General features: G+C 23.0%; 1 protein-coding gene across 5 annotated transcripts in view; it reads right to left on the bottom strand.

Moving 5' to 3' along the window:
• Nucleotides 1–21984, bottom strand: part of LOC129605372 (uncharacterized) — a 75030-nt gene that overhangs the window by 23363 nt on the left and 29683 nt on the right. For 3 of the 5 annotated variants that reach the window (XM_055515126.1, XM_055515117.1, XM_055515089.1), the window contains exon 2: nt 20658–20712. The gene's annotated coding sequence lies outside the window, so the exon portion shown is untranslated. Of the gene's footprint in view, nt 1–11509; nt 11593–16615; nt 16871–20657; nt 20713–21984 lie in introns of those variants that run through there. The other 2 variants (XM_055515099.1, XM_055515106.1) reach the window with 2 other exon arrangements.

Raw genomic sequence — 21984 nt, forward strand, 5'->3', positions numbered from 1 at the left:
TTTGTACATAAGTATATGCATGTGTAATCTAGGAATGAAAATATATGCCTACGTAATTGTTTATTAAAAATAAGAATAATAATTTATTATCAAAATTTCAATGATAATTTTTAGTTGGTACAAAAAATTTTATAATTAAGATAAAAATTGAACTATAGACTTTAATCAATATGTAGAAAAATCGATTTTAAATATGTATGTAATGTTGTTCATTGTATGTATGTAAGTGTATGAATATTTTTTGTTACAAGCCAGCTCATTAATGTTATTATAGTAATTATGTTAATATGTTAGTATATTCACATATCTACTGCTTTTGCAAATAATTGACAAGTTTATTGCAAACCAATATCAAAAAGTATTTCAAATGTCATTTTAATGTTACAAAATATATTTTATAAAGTTATTAATAATTGACGTTTAAATATTAAACATCATTATGTAATATAAAATATTTTTGTTATTTAGAAAATTGTTATCACTAAATTCTTGATAATAAATCTTAATAGAAAGCGTAATTTTTTTAATTTCAACTCCAACTATGGTGCATATAGAATTATATAGAATTTCATAGAATATTATAGAAAATTTAATTTCTTTAGAGTATGTTTTCATATACAGTATGTATGCATACAAATATAAATATGTTTGGCAACAGAAATATTAAAATTATGAAAGTCACCTTTAAATTTGTATTACAAATTCATGGAATGTTTCAAACGAGCACTGTGATTAATCAATTGATTTTGCGAATTAAAAATTGTGTATTTTTTGATTGAAAATTCTTAAATATTATTATTTTTATCATACTTAATACTGATAATCATAATCACCTCAATTATAGTAAGCTCACCTACAATCTCATACAAGTATGTATTACACATACATACGTTATATTTTTATCAAATTAAATCTGTAGTGTCAGTAAAATCCTTTTGAGATTTTTTTTTTATTTTTTAAAATTCAAACAAACATAAAGATGTTTACTAATAGCAGAATAGCTCATAAATAAATGAGAATATTAATTTTCAAATTATTTAAATTTTATTTCATAAAAGAGTTAATATTCAACATAAATATTGAATTTAAATACATGTATATGTATACGATAAGTAAGAAAAATTATTGTAACCAACCAACTTGGAAATAAATTTAAACTTTTTGAAGATTTTTCCAAGAAATTTGAGACAGCAACATGTTCAAGATAAAAAAATTTCCCCTTTCGATATTTTTCGATTTATTAACATTATTAATTTTTTATTCTTCTTATTATTATTTCTTTTGATAACAACGAAAATCAGAAAAAAATCGATTTTCGATTGACACTTTTGATACATTCTTAAGTAGTTTTATTATCAAACAATTGAGGACGGTTTTTTGTTTTAATTGTGTACAGCTGAAGAAAAAGCAGAATACAATTTAAGTTATTTAAGTATAATTTTGATAAGATTGAAACATTAATTACCAAATAAATTTTTAGAGAAAAAAAAATGATTTTGATTTTAATTGAAAATTAAAAATGAAAATCCTGGAAGCTAAAAATTTATAAGAAATTCCGAAAATAAAAATATATTTCTCGATTCTTTTGAAGTTCGATACAAACGCTAAATTTATTTCAATTTAGTTTTTAATTCCTTAGCTAATATTAACTAGCTAATTTCGTTTTCATTAAAACAATATGCCAATTTTGCTCTAATACCATTTATAAAATATTAACAGTAACAACTTTAACACACTATTTCTCATTTGCTTTTACCATACACTGTACGTATACATATGATAATGAAAAAACAGAAATGTTTACAAGAAATGTTAAAATTGAATTTCTTTCAAGTTTTCTATTTAAAATATTAACATAGTTATTTAAAAATTCAATTTTAATTTTCAATTTTAACACCTCTGAATGACCTCTAAATACATTTTGAAATTATATTTATATACGCGGAAATTTTGCATACATATTACAAAACAATAAGCTTATACAATATACGTATACATAAGTATGTATACATGTACATAATTTTAATTTAATTAATACGTAGGTAATATTTTCCATATAATATTCATTCATTTTAAAAGCGTTCCCCTCTTTATTAATTATACTATAAAATTGTAAAGAGAAAAAGCACATTCTTCAAAGCTCCAATGTCAATGTAATTGTAAATCCTACATATGTTAAAAATGCATAGTACCTATACCTGTTGCAATAAGTAAATAACTCAAACGACAGGTGAATTTGTATGTACTTAATTTGAATCGCGCTTCGCGTCCCATCCCATGAGCTTATTGTATGCGCTCCACTTGTATACAGTCTTACAATTTTTTTTTGCTTTTCAAGGAGTCAGCTCATATATCTCGCATATAACAAAAAAATACATGCTTCAAGTGACAAAATTACCGAATATTCAGTATCATTTTAAGAAAGTTCACAAGTTTGTTTAGATTTTGTGGTTCATTGAATGGGTTGTAATAAAAAATAAATTTTATCCTAATTGTACTAAATATAAAATTTTCAAAAATTATTTAAAAAATTACGTCAAACGCAGAAAATGTAATAAAAATTTTTGTTTACAACAAAACAGTACGCGTATACAATATTCTATAAATATGTACCTATGTATAAAATTTACATATGTACATACGTTAGTATATAAATATATTGTACATTTGTACAAGAGGTACGCAAATATGTACCTACATACATACATACGTACTTATCCAAATTTTTTTTTTGTTCTATTTCAATTACTGTATGATGCAACATTCTCGGAAAATTAAAATAATTTCTTAGTCAAAAACGTCTCATTTCGGTTGAAAAATCATTAAGGAAATTTTGACATTCACCACATATTAATTTTATTTTGAGTTCTTTTGCTGACGCAAAGATCTTTGCAACAATAAGAAAACAATAATACTTAACTACAATCTTATTTTGTAGGTATATATTAACATACATATGTATGTATATATGTACATAAACACACATGCATGTACTGTTTTGTACGTTTTTCGAACGTAATCCACCTCCGAAATTGCCTTCTTCCAATTTTTTTCTATAACTTGTTTTAAATAATTCTTTGTTATTTATTTTTTGACATTTTCAAAATGATTAATATTTAAAATAAAATACAATGGGACATACATATACACATACATGCATAATTACATATATAGGTTTAAATATATAAGTATACGGTTGAGTACATTGAAAAACTTATAAATATAGTAAATTTGTTATATACGGAAATCCACATTATAACGTAATCATATAAACTATATATACTGGCTCTAGAGAAATTAAATTAAAAATGTATGTATACACGTATGTATGTATTTCCTTTTATTTTTCGACATAAGTACTTAAATAAATGTTTGAAATTCGTACATTGGCTCATTTCAACGCTCAAGTTTTGAGTTTGTTTAACTTTTTAGTCCATTCATGTTTAAAGTTTGATATGGCCACAAAATATTTGAATTTGCAGCATGCACATGCTTACATATGTATTTATATGTACATACATATTATGTACTTTGTTAATAAGACTATTGTTATACGGTCTTGTTTTGTATAACATACGCCCAATTTTCCTGAAACTAACTGCTGCTAATATAGTGATATATGTTTGTATTAGAACAATAATATAATTTTCATACACATTCCACTTCTAATTTCTGCATATGTTATAAAACTAAAATATTTATAGATTTCAACTTTTTCTATATTGCAACTGTTATAATACAAGCATAATGTGGCAAGTATTATATTTTTACTTTATAATTAGCAGCTTATATTAATGCTTACTTATATTTTCTTTATAGCAACTTATATTGTATATGAATGACCATATTTTTTGCCTTCAAATCGAATATTTCATTAAAAATTTCATATTTTTGTTTTATTAACCTTATGATAAATTGGGTATTAATTATTGACATTAATTCTTTTTTTTAAATTCCTTTGATTATATATGTAGTTATACATACATACATCATATTCTATGTTTTATAAACTTTAAACTTCTAGAAACAATTTGTAAATTATAAAAAATTTAAATAAATACCGTTTTTTAAACTATACAATCATATAAGTATGTATGTATTTTATATACATAAATGAATATGTATACATAATAAAATTATTTCTTAGATTCTGACGTAAATTACGTCAGAAGTATATACGTTTTGTATTCAATACACGAAGAAAAGTTTATGCCACTATAAATTTTATTAACTTTTTAAATGAATATTATTTAAAGTTCAAAAACTTTTTAATATTTTCAATATTATGCTATACATACACAGTTATATACATATTTCTTTTTGTTTTTTTACATTCTATACTCGTATCCTAATACATACATATGTATGTATAAATTAAAAAGTTTTATGTCTTTGATTTTTAATTGAATTTAATTGAATTCTCACATGTAGAACATAGTATTGACCTAAATTTATTAATTTTATTATCAAAGCGATTATTATTATAAAGCAACAATAGAATAGATTTTAACAAAATTTGTTGGCAACTAGTTGGTAACACTTAATAATAATAATGAACGTTAATTCCTTACAATAAAAATATTTGTTTGTATGTGGGTAGATACACATGTATATATTGCAAATATACATGTTTGCAAAATATTATTTGAGGCTAAAAATATTAAATTTATATTATGTACATATCTATTTATGCAGTTATAGCGTTCTTACATAAGTACAGGAGCAACAGGTTAGCCATGAACCATCGTAAAGACATTAAAAACAAAAAATTAGCCATATTAAATTTTTCTAAAATTCAAATGCTTGTATTTCTGAATAATTCGCTATTTTTCATTTTAAGCCCTCTAATATCGTCTTAAAAACTAGTACTTAAAGCTTCTATCTTTTTGAAACGGAAACTATAAAAAAAACATATGCTAAAAATTTCGTCAAATTTTCTTAAAATCGCTGTAGCTCGGAAACGGTTCCGATTTGACATTAACTTTCGAGCAAAAATTTTACTCATTTTCGAGCGTCTTCCCGATGGCTCGTAAATATTACTGAATCGCCCTGTATATACTCGAACATTCGTGCTATTATTGCTTTTGTATTATTATTCTTGACCCCTCAAAATACCCTCATATAAATACTAGATATATATCTCAGAATATATTGTGTGAATTTTGGTTTATATAAAAATAATAGTTTTGGAAAAACATAAGTATTTGTATAAAAGAAAAATTATTTTAAAACAAAAATTTTTGAAAAATCTTCTTACATACATACATAATGTGAATTTTTTTTTATTTTCATTTTAAAATGTGTTAATTTTATATATGTATGTATGTACATATTTACGTAAAAATATTTGTGTGATTGATCTGAGTTTCTATATACAAAAAAAATAATAATATTTTTAGTTTAATTAATGTGCTATGAATCAGACAGGCAGGATACATGTGTGGTTTTAGTAATGTTGGAAAAATAAAATGCAACGATACACAAGTCACGTTAGCAGAGAAGCACGCATTGTACACAGTTTCGATATTGCGAAAAAACATAATTACTCACTGATAAATGCATTTAACAAACACACTAATTTAGAAAAAAGAAATATTAATTAATAAAAATTAGCTTACTTTACATGATGTAATCGATGATGACATAAAAATGTTGTATTTTGAAATTAATTAAATTATTTATACTTGTTTAACTTATTTATGTTCATATGGAATAGAAAATCAATTGAAAAATGCAGTAAAACATTAAAAGAAAGCTCGTCCATTACCAAAAAATATTTAAGTATTTAATTTAAATTATACACTCTAATTAATTAGTTTTCATATAAATTTTCAAAATTGGATTGACTAGGTATTTAACGCAGAAAATGGGGCGAGCTTGTATGAAATATGTATAAGTGAAATTAGACGAATAATAATAAAGGTAGATTATTGAACGGCGGGATATACGGAATGATTGTTAAGTTGAGAGCGCTGTAATGGTAAGATGATCAAACAGCTTTTGTTACGTTATTGTTTAGTATAAAACTATTTTCAGTAACTTTTAGATTTTACAATTTTTACAACTAATATTTGGGCGGTGAGTTTTTTAGAAATCATTTAGAAAATTGTTGAATCTCTGGGTGTTATTATTAACCTTTATCTATGCACATAGGTAATTATTTTTTTTTAATAATGGTTGTAAAATTAATAGAGTTACGATATAGTTAGTAAAGTAAGTAAATGTTATTTTATACTGTTATAATCTAATCATTATTTAACAGTTTCATTTAAAACGCAATTTAATTTTACGATTATAATAAAATTTTTTATTAATTTTTAATTATTATTATTATTTATTAACTAATATTTTATTAATAAGAAAATATTTGATAAAATATTTCTGTTAATCTCATATTTCATAAGAGTTTCTAAATATGAAAAAGTATAAAATTTTTTAATTAAGAAAGTTTTTCTTATACTTATATGCGACTCAAGTGTATAATTGTAGAAATACATTAAAAAATTTTCCTAAGAATATGATAAGGCTCTCCACCCTTGTTGCTATACAATTTAAGTAACGTTTTCAAATTCAGTAAATTTAAAAATATATGTATTATATTTGAGAATTTAAAAAAAAAACTGCAATAAATATTAATCCTTTCGTTTTTTATTGTAGATCAGCTAGATAAGAAAATGTACAAAATATGCACTTTCATAATGAAAATCCCTTTTAATATTTTCCATGAAAATATTTATTTTAATTTATTTTTCACGGAAATAAATATATGTAATTAAATATTTAACAAGGTAATAAATCTATTAAAATTATGACTTTTTTATTTTTACAACCACTATTTATTTTGCACCACTGCAAATTTATACGTACAGATTATATAAAATGTTATAATGTGCTGCTCTTAACAAGGGTAATATATTAGTCGGAAAAATTTTACATACATACATATGTATTCGATTACAAATTTCCGTTTTTAAGACAAAAAATCAATTGAAAATTTTTCAATTTTAAAATACAAAAATGTTGTTTCCATACTAAATTGGTAAATTTTTAATTCGATTGAATACTTTTGCATTAGCGCACTCATTGTATTTAATTTATCCGCAAAACACTCGTATTATGTGAAACCTCTTTTATGAATTGGTTTTAAATGCAGTATACAATAATTCATAAATAACATTAATTTAATTTTTCCGTATATTTGTGCATAAATGAACATTTGTTCTGGTTTTAGTTGAATGCTTCATTACATTCATTATAATCCAAATATATGTAATTCATCATACATAAAAATATAATGTTTACTAAAAAATATTTAATTGCTAAACTGAACACTTAAACTTTTTGAATTTCTTACAAACATGAAATTCAATAACTTTTTGAATTTAAAATCTAGAAGTTGTTAGAATCAAAATCAAAGTGATAATAAAAATAATTCATAACAAACTCGGGAAAATGACAATATTTCATTTGAATGTTTATTTTAATCAATAATTTCAAATTAATCCCCTTAAAATTTTTAGGTTATCTAAAATAATTAAAAAATTAAATTTATTTTAAACCGAATTAATTTTTTTAATCTTAAAATTAGTCAATAATACTAGCAACATAATAAAACACAAGTAGTTTACCTGAAAGCTGATTAATTGAATCATCATTTCACTGATATAAAAAGTCCTTATCCAGGAAATGATTTTGGAATTTGAACTGATGACGAATAATTTGAAATTTTTTTATGTACATATTATGCATGTTGGTATTTAAAATGTCACGTATAAACTTTCCTGCTTCATTTTTGCAATAATTTTCTTATTTTTACTACAAGTTTTTTATTAGAATAAAAATAATTTTCAAGCATTAATTATTGTTTAAAGATGCAAATGAAATTCAAATTCTGTTGACATTTAAGTTGACACTTTAGGGATGATCTACACATGTCTTATCTCACTCAAGCAATAAAATTGACATTTGATTTGAATATTATATGAATTTCTAAACTCAATATACATACTTAAATCTGATATTTTCTTAGTTAAAAAGAAATTGTGTAAATTTTAAAAAGACAAAAAAAAATGCATTATTGAATTAAATATTGTAGTAGCTCTACTATTAAATTTATTAAATTTTTTATGTGGATTCATTTTTAAATAAACAAAAGTGTGTGGTCTACTTTAGCATTAACGTCCAATGTTCGACAGCATGCAAAATGTATTTCGAAAATTTTTCGAGATGTAATTTTTTTATTTATGCTTTAAATATTGTAAATTTTACAATTTTGTTTCTTTTTTTAAATTTTTTTAACCTTTACTTGAATATCATAAATCATTTTCATACCTATATATATACATACATACATACATATGTATAAATTTATAATTAAAATCTTAATTTGATTTTTAGAAAAAAAATTGTGCATTTCACAGAATTTAACCTTGTATTGCTCATATGTATGTATGTATTTATATAATAAAATAATGAATAAATTATTAAAATAACGTATATAACCTTCAAATGAAAATATTTTAACAGTATAAAAATGTAAATTTTAAATAGTGCGACGCACTCATAAATCGTATTGCATTTTATTGTTTTATCTATAATTTCCAATATAAATAAATTTCAAAGCAAAAGTGTAAATTATGAAATAAGTTTATTAATTATAAAGAATGGTTAAATTTTTGAATTTTTTAGAATCTTTCAAATTTTTACGGCCATTTGTTGAAGTGCGGCAATAACTATAATTTATTACCAAAACAAAAGTGCACTGGACATGAGCATTCATTTATACCAGTAAGGAATGACACAGTGTCAAAATTTTATAATTCAATTTTAAAATTTTTTAAAAATGTCAAAATTTTGCATGTATACTTAGGCATAAACCCATAAAAACGGAATTTAATATATGTATGTATATACGTACGTAAAGTTTTATAAATTTAACAACACTTTATACTTTTAATTTTCAAATTATTCAAGTTTTCAAATAATTTTATTGCATTAAACACCAGTTCTATTACATATTAAACGTTTTAATAGGTTGAACAAAAATTCTTAGATTTATATGACATTTACTGTTGCCAACAACTATGTTAATATACATTTCTCAATCATCATTTCCTCAGAACCTGTTAAACGGCATTAAAATAACAAGTTTTTTGTTTTTTAAATGAAAGGACAATAATATGTTAAATTTCACAATATGAAAAAAAGATACGAATAAATTAATAACATCAAATTTTTTTGGAATTTTCGAAAAATTTTATTCAATGAGGAGACAATGAAAATTAAATGTCGAACTATTTTTACATTACGTCAGCACAAGTGAGTGGGAATTTTGGAAACAATAATAAAAACCGGGTAATGTGTATATACATACTATGTATATAAGCAAGAATAAGCTATTTATGTATGTATACACGAATCCAACTTGCGTTATAATAAAATTATTCTATCAAAGTTCAATTTAAATGTTATCAATATTTGATAAAGTTAATTAGATAATTAATTTAAAAGAATTCGAATAATTAACAACAATTATAATTATCAAAATTTATTATTATAACCATGCATGTATGTATGTATGTACTTGCAGATGTATACAACATTCACATATTGATAACATTGCTAAATTTATAGGGTTATTAAATCAAAAGCTTTAGGTATACTTATATACATATGTACATTCTTATGTATTTTATATTATAGGAAACAAGTTTTACAGTCATAGAGACACACCCACTGCCACAATATCAAGCTTTATCGTATGCGAATTTTATAAAACTTGAACACATATGTATGTATTTTTAAATTAGAAAGTGAAATGCTGTCAAATGCAAATTTGTATGGTATGTACAATATAACTGCAAAACTTAATTTGCAACATACAAATTTTAGCGACACCACTTATTGCATATCTGCGATTTTCAGAAACATATTAACAAAATGTTAAACTTTGCTAACGCAAGATTCTACTTAAAATCTTTTCGCACAAATGCTGTGTCTATTTTTGAATAAATAATATTTAAAACTACAATGTATTTATAAGGGTTTATAAATATTTTTAAAATTTTTTTGAGTCATAGGAGCTCATAAATAGTAGATTATAAATATTTAAAGCTTAATAATAAACTGCTATACACAACTAAATTTTCAGAAGAGTCGATAGATAATATGTATACAAAAAAGTTACTCAACTTTTTTCTGGACTCGATTTATTACAAAACCAGAACGAGTTTTGTTTTTCTTAATTTTTATTGCAAATAATATGCTAATTATTTCGAGCTTTCCCATTAAATTTAAAAATACTTTTTTATTATTGCTTTTCTTTGTAAAAAAAAAAACGCTTGTGTTTGATTTAAAATTAAAAAAAAGTAATAAAGACGCCTTAGGTTTTAATCATTTTACTAAGTTCAAATCAGAATACAAGTTGAATGTGAATAAAAGAGAGAAAAAAAAACCCATTTAAAATTTAACTCTCAAAAGAAGATTGTTTTTTTTTCTTTCAACACTCTTTAATTTGACATTTCATTCTCGAAATGTCAAATTAAAGTCATTATTTTTGATATAGAAATTTAATTTGAATAGCTATTAATAGTTTTGAAAAAAAAAATGTTTTAAAGTTTCCAGCTTTTATTTAAATTTCTTTTTATGGAATTTTTAACTTGAATTTTTAGCTACGGTTAATACATTTTTTATCATTGGGTTTTTTACTCATAATTTACGCCGCAGTTTAAATCTTGTATTTTAAGTAGATAAAAATTTATAATATAATATTCTTGAATTACGAATTATGTATATTTATTAGTAGGTATTATTATAATTTTTGCATTCTAATTATTTTATAGGTATTACTCATTTTTTTCCTTATATAAATATTGTAGCACTCTACATATTTGGATTATCTTAGAATACAATAAATTTCAAACTCAAGGTGAAAAACTCAAGTATCTAATTAATTGTAATTCAAATTAACTTATAATTTTTAGACATTTAAGTCGAAATTTTAAATTTCGCGTGTTTAGCATGCTAATTATTTTAAAACGTAAAGTGTTCGTGCGCGTGTATGTATATCATATTTGTTATATTAATATAATTTTGTTATACACGTATGTACATATACTTTTCGTATATTTTTCGTCCACGTTCATAAGGGTTTTGTTAAAAATGGCAAAGAACCGAAAAGTATGTATATATGTATATATACTTTTGCATGAATCCCGATATACTACTGCATGAGTATATGTATACATGCAGTAGTATATCGTGATTTATGTACATATATTGAAAACTGTGCTATATTTGCCTATATATGTAGGTATACATATGTTCTTATTTATAGTATACGAACACAAAAACATTAAATGTCTTGCCCCATGCGAAACTTGTTCAACAAGTTATTTTTCGGAAAAAATAATTAAATTTTATAGACTTGAATTAATTGGCAATTAATATTTTTAATATTAGAAAATTCAATTATTATTTTATTTTAATTATAATTTTTTATTTAACTTACTAATATATAACTTTTTTCTTTTCAAATATTCACTTGTACTTTTTTAACTTATCAAAAAACTTAAAAACTTGTTTAGATCGTAAATAATTTAACTGCATTTGTAAACAGTTAAATATTTTGAATCAAACTAAAATTATACAATAAAAAATATTGTAGCAAAAGTAGACAATACACACAATCTTATTTCGTATTTTCATAAATATTAATCTACATATGTATGTATAAACATACATATTTACATACAAATTCAAAGCAACATAATAATTAAATTCTGAATGTAACTAAAACTTATTTTTAATAGTAAAAATTAAGCCAAAAAAAAATATGTTTGTATGAATGTATGTATATATTTTCTTAACTGTCTATTTAAAATATCGAAATTCCGTTGCTACTTCCTTAAATGGGGGGAAATGTACACTTCAAGGTCATTTAATTTTTTTTTTTCATATTCTGCTTTCAAAAAATTTTTGTTTAATTTGCAGCAGTTTCATACCTACATATTAATATCTAGTTTCAATTTAAATTTTTTTCTTTCTAAAATGTCATTATACATACACATATACATATGTATGTATGTGTACATATGTGCATTTGTTTGTTTATGTTTACAAATGTAAATAAAATTTCTACATAAATAATATAGGTATGTATGCCTGTATCTATTTAATTTTATATAGGTAATAAGTATGTGCAGTACCGATCAAAATTTATTGAGTGAAATCTGAAACACACTATGTTCTAATTGTATGACACTTTACTAATCAAAGTAGTTATCACAACTTGTCACAACAATACATAGAAAACCGGGAACGAATCCATAGATATGCTTAAAAAATTGTCTGCAAATAAATGAAATAGTGTTAAATCTAAGCTTCAAAATAAATAGTTTGACCAATACATAGTCTTGTTCAGGCTCTCCAAACATCTTGCATTTTTGTCCGCTCATGTACATATCTAATTTCCATATATACGTATTAACGTATGTATGTATAAACTCTTAAACTCTTACAAACATAGATAATTATTAATTATCAATTGCCATATAGGCACAAGCTTTTTTTCCATAATACCTATAATATGGCAGGCACTTCATATATAACGGAGTATAGAATACATACATAAGTATATAAAATTAGCTAGTGAATCCATATATGTATGTACTTAAGTAAATGCAAAAGCGCATATATGTATGTATTTATGTAAATGTTAAATACGTAGTAAAATTACCTATGCAGAGCTTTATTTTAGTGGTTTTCATGCTTGATATAATTTTATTGTTTCAAATTCATATTTTTTTATTTTAATTATTTATTAATTTTTTTTTATTACGATTTTTATTAAATACTAGATGCATATCATAGTACATATTTATTTATTTTTCGATGAAGGTAATGAAAAAAAATAATTTGTAAAAAACACTTGTTTGATTCACTCAACAAACAATATATCGAATCATGTACTTATTTGTGCTACATGCAAATACATACATACTTCCATAATGTACATTTTGGGTATAAGTAGCATTCTATAATATAATTTTGTGTTACATAAAATTCTTAAAATTTAATACATTTTATTGTGGTTTGATTATTTTCTACTAGTTAATCTTAGTATATAATTTTAAGATATCATGATTCGAAAATAACATGTACACATAAGTATATAAATATACTCATATGTATATTGTATGTATGTATGTATGTAAATTATAAGAAAAGGGAAAATACATATCTTAAATATCTTTCTTAAATTTGGTCTGAAATTGTACAATAAATCTCAACCCACCACACCACCCCACCCTTATTCTACACGTCCGCTTCCCTTGTTCGTCTTTTTACTTAACTTATCGACATTAAGTGCAAAATGTTAGCGAAAATATCTAATAATAATCAAATTGCTTTACTTATTTTCAAATAACAATTTTCATTTTTCTTCAAATTGTGGAAAGTTTGACACACTACATAATATGTATGTATGTCAAAATATACTTCAAAGTTTTCAACATCATTTTCCAATTTTTCAATCTAAAATATTGACAATACAACCTCTTTTAGCAATCAATAGTCTATGTATTAAAAATATATTTTATTTCGGAAGCACACGATCAATTGTGTCATAAAATTATTATAAGAATTTCATACCGATTAATTGTTCCATCCATACATATTTTTTTTCGAAAATAATTGTCTATTGGCAAAAACCCCTTCATACACCGTGTTTTAAGTTTTGTAATTTCGTTTTAATCATTTTCATCACGTGCATACTTTTATTATTTAATTTACTCAAATTAAAAAAGTTTATTAATTTAATTCTTCTAATGTCAATACGACACCACTACTAATATGTCATTTAATTTTGTCATAATTATGAATTATAAATTAATTAAAAAGTGGAAGTTCCTATACTTGAATTGATGTAATTTATGTGTGTGCGTGTATACATACGTATGTATATATATGTAAATTAATTCTAGGTACTTTATTTTATAAATTAATTTTCAATATAAATTATGTACATATTTACTATGTAAATTATATTCCTAAAAAGAAAATTAAAAATGACAACCGAAATTTATATGAAAAACGCAACATTATAAAGAAATTTACCCGCCACACAGTAAAGTCTAACTTAAGTTGCTCTTAAAAATATAAAACAAATATTATATTCTATACATAATATAAAAAAGATCTCCTTATGACGGTTCAAGTAATGTTAAACATACAATCGAAATCATTTTAATAAAAAAAATTAATTGCAAAATATTAAAAATATTTTGACATATTTGACATTTAAAAACATTATATGCATAATATATTCATTAACATATTATATAAACCCAATTTCATGCAAACTTCATAAAAATTAAAAAAATGTTGGTTATATACAAGCAATACGGGACTTTAAAATATTTAGTTGTGTTCCAAAATGAAAAATATTTCTCTTGGTTTCACTGTTATTAAGCTTTGAAAGAGTTCATCCAAATATGCATGAATGTATGTATGTTGAAATCGTGCTAATCGTGCACACAACATCTATGTTTGTATATATCTAGGTACACATGTATGTTAGCTTCGAAACTAGTACATAATAAATTGAGAAAAAACTTAAAAACAGTTATGAAAACTAGTAATATAAACTCGTTTTATTAATAGAAATCATGAAGTAATTTTATTTTATAGGTAAGTAAATATTGTACGAAAATAAAAAAAATAATTAACTATCAAAGGAAAATATAGAAGAAGAAGACCTTGAAAGCCGTAGGGAGGGTTACAAAGAAGAAATACAAGTAATAAATACAAAAACTACCTTTCATTTTTCTTTTCATTTAATTTTGATATTTATTTCATAGACTGAAATTAATAACGAACTTTGTTTTCTGAAGGTGTTTTGTAGGTAGGTTATGTTGTGTTAAATGTGTTGGAAAATAAAACTATACAAATATGTATATGTAAACACACTCGGTTATGTGTATGTATATGTAAGTGATGTAGAGCAAAGAATGTTATAATTATTGCAACAAACATTGAAATAAATAAGGTGATAAATGATTGATGGAAATTATTTATTTGGTTGTTGCTCGCATACAAAATAAATTCGAATAAAGAAGTTACAATAGTATGTGCTTAGGTGCTTTGAATTTATGTAAAATTAAAAAGTACAAAAAATATACAATACATACATAAGAGAAGAAAAAATAAAAAATGAAAGAAAATAATGAAAACATCAAGCAGTAAGTTAAAATTATTTGAGCACGAATATTTTAATGTAAGTTTTTCTTTTCTTTGTGTATATTTGTTTGCAGGGTTATTGACTTGACAGGCCCCTTTTCCTGTCATTTTTTATTTATTTTTCTTTTATTTTTTGTATAGTTTTGTACTTTTAGGTTTTTTTTTATTTAGGTATCAATAATTTATGGTAGGTAGTTTTATTGTTTCACTTTCCACGTTTTTTTATGTAAAAAAAATTTTTTAATTTATCATTGATGAAGGTTTCTTGTATAAATTAATTAAAATGTCAAAAATGAAAAAACTTTAAATGTTTAAAAATTAAAGTATATATGTAAAGAAGTGATATCTATAACATTTCCTGTTTTCCCATCTAATGCATACACGAATAAGTTCAAGTTTTCATGTACCGTAGTCCGGCTCATAATTGTCCAATTGAGAAACGCTTAAAATTGAGAAATATTTGGATTCTCAAAATCTAATCTATTTACTTATGTATAAGATTTTGATTTGATTATATATTAAATTAATTTTATGCGTTTGTATAGTTGTTAAAATTATTCACACTGCAAAATGCATGTATTATTAATATATTTTTTCTATCAAAATTTTAGCGTATAATATATATAGCTCTTTTATCAACTAAAAATAGGAATGAACAAAGGACAGGAATAAAAGTAATAAATTCCCAAAGTTTCTCGACATATACATATGTATGTTCATATATAAATTCTTGGGGGCCATAAATAGCAATCATTTGCTACTAATGCCATAAGTAAATACTTTACACTGCTATACAAGTTATTGTCATTTTATGTCATTCAACTAACATGCAAGAGTAAATAAATTCAAATTAAGATCGGACCACAAGTGATACACATAGTTGATTACTGCAATAGAAAAACTTGTGTTTCCACTTTTTCTTAATAAACGTTAAAGTTATTGTTATTATTATCTCTTACGTTATGTAGTCCAAAAAAATAATGTCGTTAATTCTAAATCTATTTAAAATTTTATATAAAATTTCAGTCAAAAAATTCATAATATAATTTTAATATGTATTTAAAAAAAAACCCGAAATTATACTGAAAAATACAAAAATAAAATCGTAAAAAATTTTTTTATATTTTTATAAAATTTAAATAAATAATATATATATATATATATTAAATATTTCCCGTTAGATTCGTTTTATATGTCATATACAAACTGTCAAAATGACTTATTCCCTGTTATATAAACACATATTGTATGTATAACTTTGAAAGCACTTGAGTATACGCTCATATAAATTTTATATAAAGAATACAGGAAGTATAAAAAGTATCTACTTACATATTATATATTTTTTCATATAACATAACCTCACATTTATACTTACGTGCACATTTACAGCACAGATGATTAAAGATTATTATATATTTTCTTTATTTAAGATGAAAATCACTGATATCCAAAATAAATTAAGAGCAAGCAAGTGAATAAGAATTTTACATAAATGGTTCTTTTTATCGCTGTATTTAATTTTTTAAGAAAAGAAAAAAAAACACTTTATTTTGTCGATTTTACAATTTAAAAAAAAAAATTTTTTTTCTTCGTTAATGTTTTTCAAAATTTTATTTTATGTACACGCGTATATGAATGTATAAAAATAGAATCTAGGTTATTATTATTTTCTTCTTTTTTTTATTTCTTTTTTTTTAATTAAAATATACTTATATTTTAAATATTTTCAAAAATAAAATAATAATTGTGAGAATATTTTTTTTTTTGTTTTAAATAATCGCATTTTCCTCCATTTTCAAGTAGAAAATAAAAGAAATAAATAATTTAAAACAATTTTAAAACGCTTAAATACTTTTATTAATAAATTATGAATTTTAAAATTAATTTAATTTTCGAGATTTTCACAATTTTCTTCAAAATTAGCACTCAAAAAAAAAAATTTTTTTTGCTTTAAAATATTTTGTGGTTAATACCAAGATTTTCAATTTTAATTTTGATTTTTTTGGTTTAACAGTTGATCTGTTATTTTTTCTTCGATATTTAACAATTTTATTTTGATTTTAATTTAAAATAAAAAAAATATTATTTTCAACTTTGGTTGTGAACTTAAATGACACATAGTTGATTTTTGTCAAAAATGACAATAATAAAGAAATTTTCCAGAATAAAAAATGAAAAAAAAAAAAGAAAAATTTCACGTTTTTTTTTTTAATTTTTGTTTTTTAGAATATTTTTTTTTTTATTTGCCATTTGGAAAATTTCTTTTCATATTGAGAATAAATGACATTATTCACCCACCACCGTTTACACAAAAATTAAAAACGCGATTTTTTTTTTGTTTTATAAAAATTTCGAAAATTAATATTTGAATTTTTAATATTTTTATTATTTAACTTGCAGTACTTTTATGCATTTTGTTGATATTTTTCGGGTACAGGAAATAAAAAAATTAAAAAAAAAAAAAAAAAACACAAACACAAATTAATTTTACATATCTTAATTTTTTTTTTTTGTTTTTAAAATATTTTTAAAGGAAAGAAAAAAAATTTTGTTCGTTGCTACCTACTTTAACCAGGGCCAAACCAACAAAAATTTTGTACGACAAATCCTCAATTTCTCGCCAAGACTTTTTCAAGTTTAAAAATAAATTTCAATGGTAATAAAAAATAAAAAAAGCAAAACATATAATTTTCTTTTTCCTATTTAATTCTTTTAAATAGAGAAAGACAAAAACAGAAAAAAAAAAAAATTTAAAAAGATTTTCAAGTGAAAAAAAAAAAAAAATGTTTCATTTTTGCTCTAAATTTTTCTTTAATATTTTTTTTACTCTCTCAATTTATTTAAAATTTATAATTTAATGAATAATAAAAAAAATATTTTTTTTTCTCAAATATATATAAGATTGTCATCATCAACATCATCTGTCGAATTCAAAACAAAAAAAAAAATCTTTAAAATTTTAAAAAGAGAAAAAAAAAATTAATAATTTACTGTAAAAACCAAAAAAAAAAAAACTATATAAAGAAAAAACAAAAAAAAAATTAAAGGTTATTAAAAATTTATTGTGGAATTTTAAGAGAGCGATTTTTTTATATACACATACATCATACATTAAGTCCATATACTAAGTACGGTTATTTCCATCACTTTACAGTTACAATGTCAAATAAATTGTTAAATATAAACATAATTATAATTTCAAGTCAAAATACAATAAGACATTCTACACTATTCAAATGAAAATAAACTTGTTTTTTATGTCAAAAATTAAAATTTGACATATTACATAACCTAGAAATATTTTTAAGAAGTTTTCTTTCAATGTGTCAAATATAATTAATATTATTTTTGTAGGAAAATAAAATTACAAAGTAAAAAAGAAGTTAAAATTTTTTTGCATTCTTAATTATTGATTGCATAAATTTAATTAGTAGATAATATATTTATTGTATTTTTCTCAGATTGTTATTTGTGTATAAAGAATTTGATTGAAATTGTGGTACGTTCATATGAACATACATACATAAGAGTATCAGATCTGACATTTAGATTTCGAATGATTGTTCGAAAATTAAATTTGATTTCGGAAAATTACATAAAGTTTATCACAAACATTTTTCACTTTTGAATTCCAACCCCGCAGATTCTGAAAAACAAGACTAATTTTTAAAATAAATTAAAAGTTGTTTACGTTATACATATATATAAATTTTATTATAGACATATGTATATATGGTTATACATAGAATAATTATAAACCTCATATATATAAACAAATATACATTTTATATAAAACGAAAATTCGTGTAATCGGTTTTTTTCTTTTTCAAACTAACAAAAAAAAATTTAGCCTAAATAGCTCAAATGCTTTAGAAAACATTCAACTTTTAATATAAAAATATTCATATATTAATTATACAAAGCTCCTTTTGGAATATCTAAGCACAAAAAAAACTAATGAAAATATTTAATATACATACGATACAAGGTGTACAAGATTCGATGGCAGGTATAGAAATATGCTAATAGAATAGACTTAGAGCATCTCAAAGAATAGAATAAAGGAAGACATTTTTCTTTTTTTCTTCGCTCTCTTTCATTCTTTAAAATTCATGAAACTCATAAAACTCAGAAATTCATGAAATTTCTATTATTTGCATTCCTAGTTTAATCATTGCTTATTTCGAGTATCATGTTATATACAAAAATTATTATTTTTAAGTGGTCTGGATACATTATATCGCTCTTCTTTATAAGTATCAATGAATTTCGGACATCCTTTATGTTTTTATTACGGATGTCTGTTATGTTTTAACAAAGAGAGAAAAACAATATGGTCAGTTAATAAAGTTGATATCAACGTCGATATCTACATATATATATGTATATACATATATATATGTACATATTCAGACTGTTTCCGAAACTATAATACTAAAATGTAGTTTATTGCAATAACCGCAAAAAGAAGATAAATGAAGTTTATCGGTATATTGGCATGCGACGTAGGTCCGAAAAATTATGGTTGGCATAATATATTGCAAGCGTTAACGTTTTTACTTTAGTTAATTTGGAGCGATTTTTTCTATAGAGCAATTGCAATAAGTACTGGAGTCCCACAATCAACTGTCTTTGATATTATGAACAAATTTTTAGAAAAATAAATTCACTAAAATATTTTTGCGAAGTGCTAGTGCGAAATGCAAATGAATAGTACTAGTACGATACGTTCGGAAAAATATATAGTTTACAATACAGAGTACAAACATATGCATCCATTATATGCATCAAACAAACGGTTTTGAGCTAGCAAAAATTAATGTAAAATATATATGTATGTTTAATACATGGTGATAAATATGTACATATGTATATGTATATATACTATGTGTATAATACCATAAAATGCATATGTACGCAACAAACTATAGTAAAGTAATTAAATTATAGCTTTAACAAAAAATATGTAAATACATACGTTATGTAGCTACATATAGATAAGATTGCATTGATCATATTAAATAAATTCAATACCATAGTTAACATTTTCACGTTTTTATATACAGTAAATACAAAATATTTTTAAAATTTACTTTTATCAGCTGTTCCTACTTACATACAGTGTGGGTCTTTATTTTGAAGTACAGTGAAAAAAATTATTTTAATTTTTGGTTCCCTATTATGTACTAGTTACTTTTAGGTTAGCACATTAACAAATTGATTATTAGACTCTTGAAATTTCAAAGAAAAAGCTATGAACTACTAGTTTATAGCTCATTCTATTTGCTACTAATTATTATTTTACAGTGAGTTAGCATTCATATAATAGATTAAAAATCTAAAATCCAAATTAGCCCCAATTTAGGTATCTATAACTTAGTACTATAACTTAGCAATAAATATAAAAAAATACTCACCTGATATGCATTGACTACATATGTACATACATATGGATGTAGTTTGTTGCTTTACCTAAAAAAGAAAGACAAACCATAAATATTTCGAATGAATCTACTTATGTATTAAAAATATTTTAGATTTTTAACAAAATATATGCATACGTATTAATCTAAGTGCATATATCAATAATAAGAATTATATGAATAATAAAAAAGCAATAAAATAAACAGTGTTTTACTTATTTCACAATACTAGAGAGTTTCAAAAGATTATCCACAAAGTTTCTTGATTATATTGAGGATTGATTTAAAATTAAATTTTGATTTAAGTTTCTAAATATATAAGTTAAGATGAACTTAAAAACCTGCAAAACTATTATTCCGTTTATATGGCGGATCAAGAGCTTGACTTGAAATTTTAATCTCCGTATACTTATACTTTACAGACTAAAATAATATTACTTGAAATCAATTTGAGCTTGACACTAGCTGACAAGCAATTTATAATAATTTATCATTTTCAATCTTTCAATCCGCGTACGTGCAGTCTTTTTTAAAATCAAGCTTAATAATTTTATCGGATCGGGCTCTCCCGAAAATTACAAGTTAAGCTGTATTTTTATGCGACCGAAATCATTTATCAACCTGTCAAATTTATTCTACAATAAAGTTATCATTTCACCTTGCAAGAGATTACATGCGAACAACGCTTCAAAATTATTAATAAAAAACAACAAATACTTGTCCATGATCTGTTAATTGGTGGCAAAGAAAATAAATATGACATTTCTAAAATAATTTCTCCATTTTATAAATCCTTTTCTATTTTTTCCCACGAGATACAAAAACAAGGCACAAAATTTTTGACAGTTGTGTGTGGCGTCATAGGACACGAAACATAAATTATATGAAAGTGGTGCTATTACATATTGAAAGAAAAAGTACAAGTATCGTAATCCGATGTTTAGTTAATATTTTTTATTAATTTCGTCTTTAACGTTTTTGTTTAGTATCTGGTTTCATAACATTGCCATTTTTAATGTTGTATTCATACATAGATTTATCTACATTTCATCAAACGGTGAGATACATAATTTTTATTTTTTATTGTAGTTGCCGGAACTTTTCAAAGTAGATACCTATGGTAAAGAATACCTTTCCCGCAATAACCTGTTTTCCCTAGTTGAATATTGGGATATAGCTGATACAATGTACTCTGAAAACCATTTTAACTTTTTCCATTTTTTTCCTGTATTCAAGCTTGGCCTTTCGTAAATAATTTTTTTATAGATTTACAGACGATACTATTTTTTTTACTGGTCTGTTAACATTTTTCCTAATTGTG

Source organism: Condylostylus longicornis, unplaced genomic scaffold (genome assembly GCF_029603195.1).
Source record: "Condylostylus longicornis isolate FDR11 unplaced genomic scaffold, ASM2960319v2 ptg000002l, whole genome shotgun sequence".
NCBI classification, from domain to species: Eukaryota; Metazoa; Arthropoda; class Insecta; order Diptera; family Dolichopodidae; genus Condylostylus; species Condylostylus longicornis.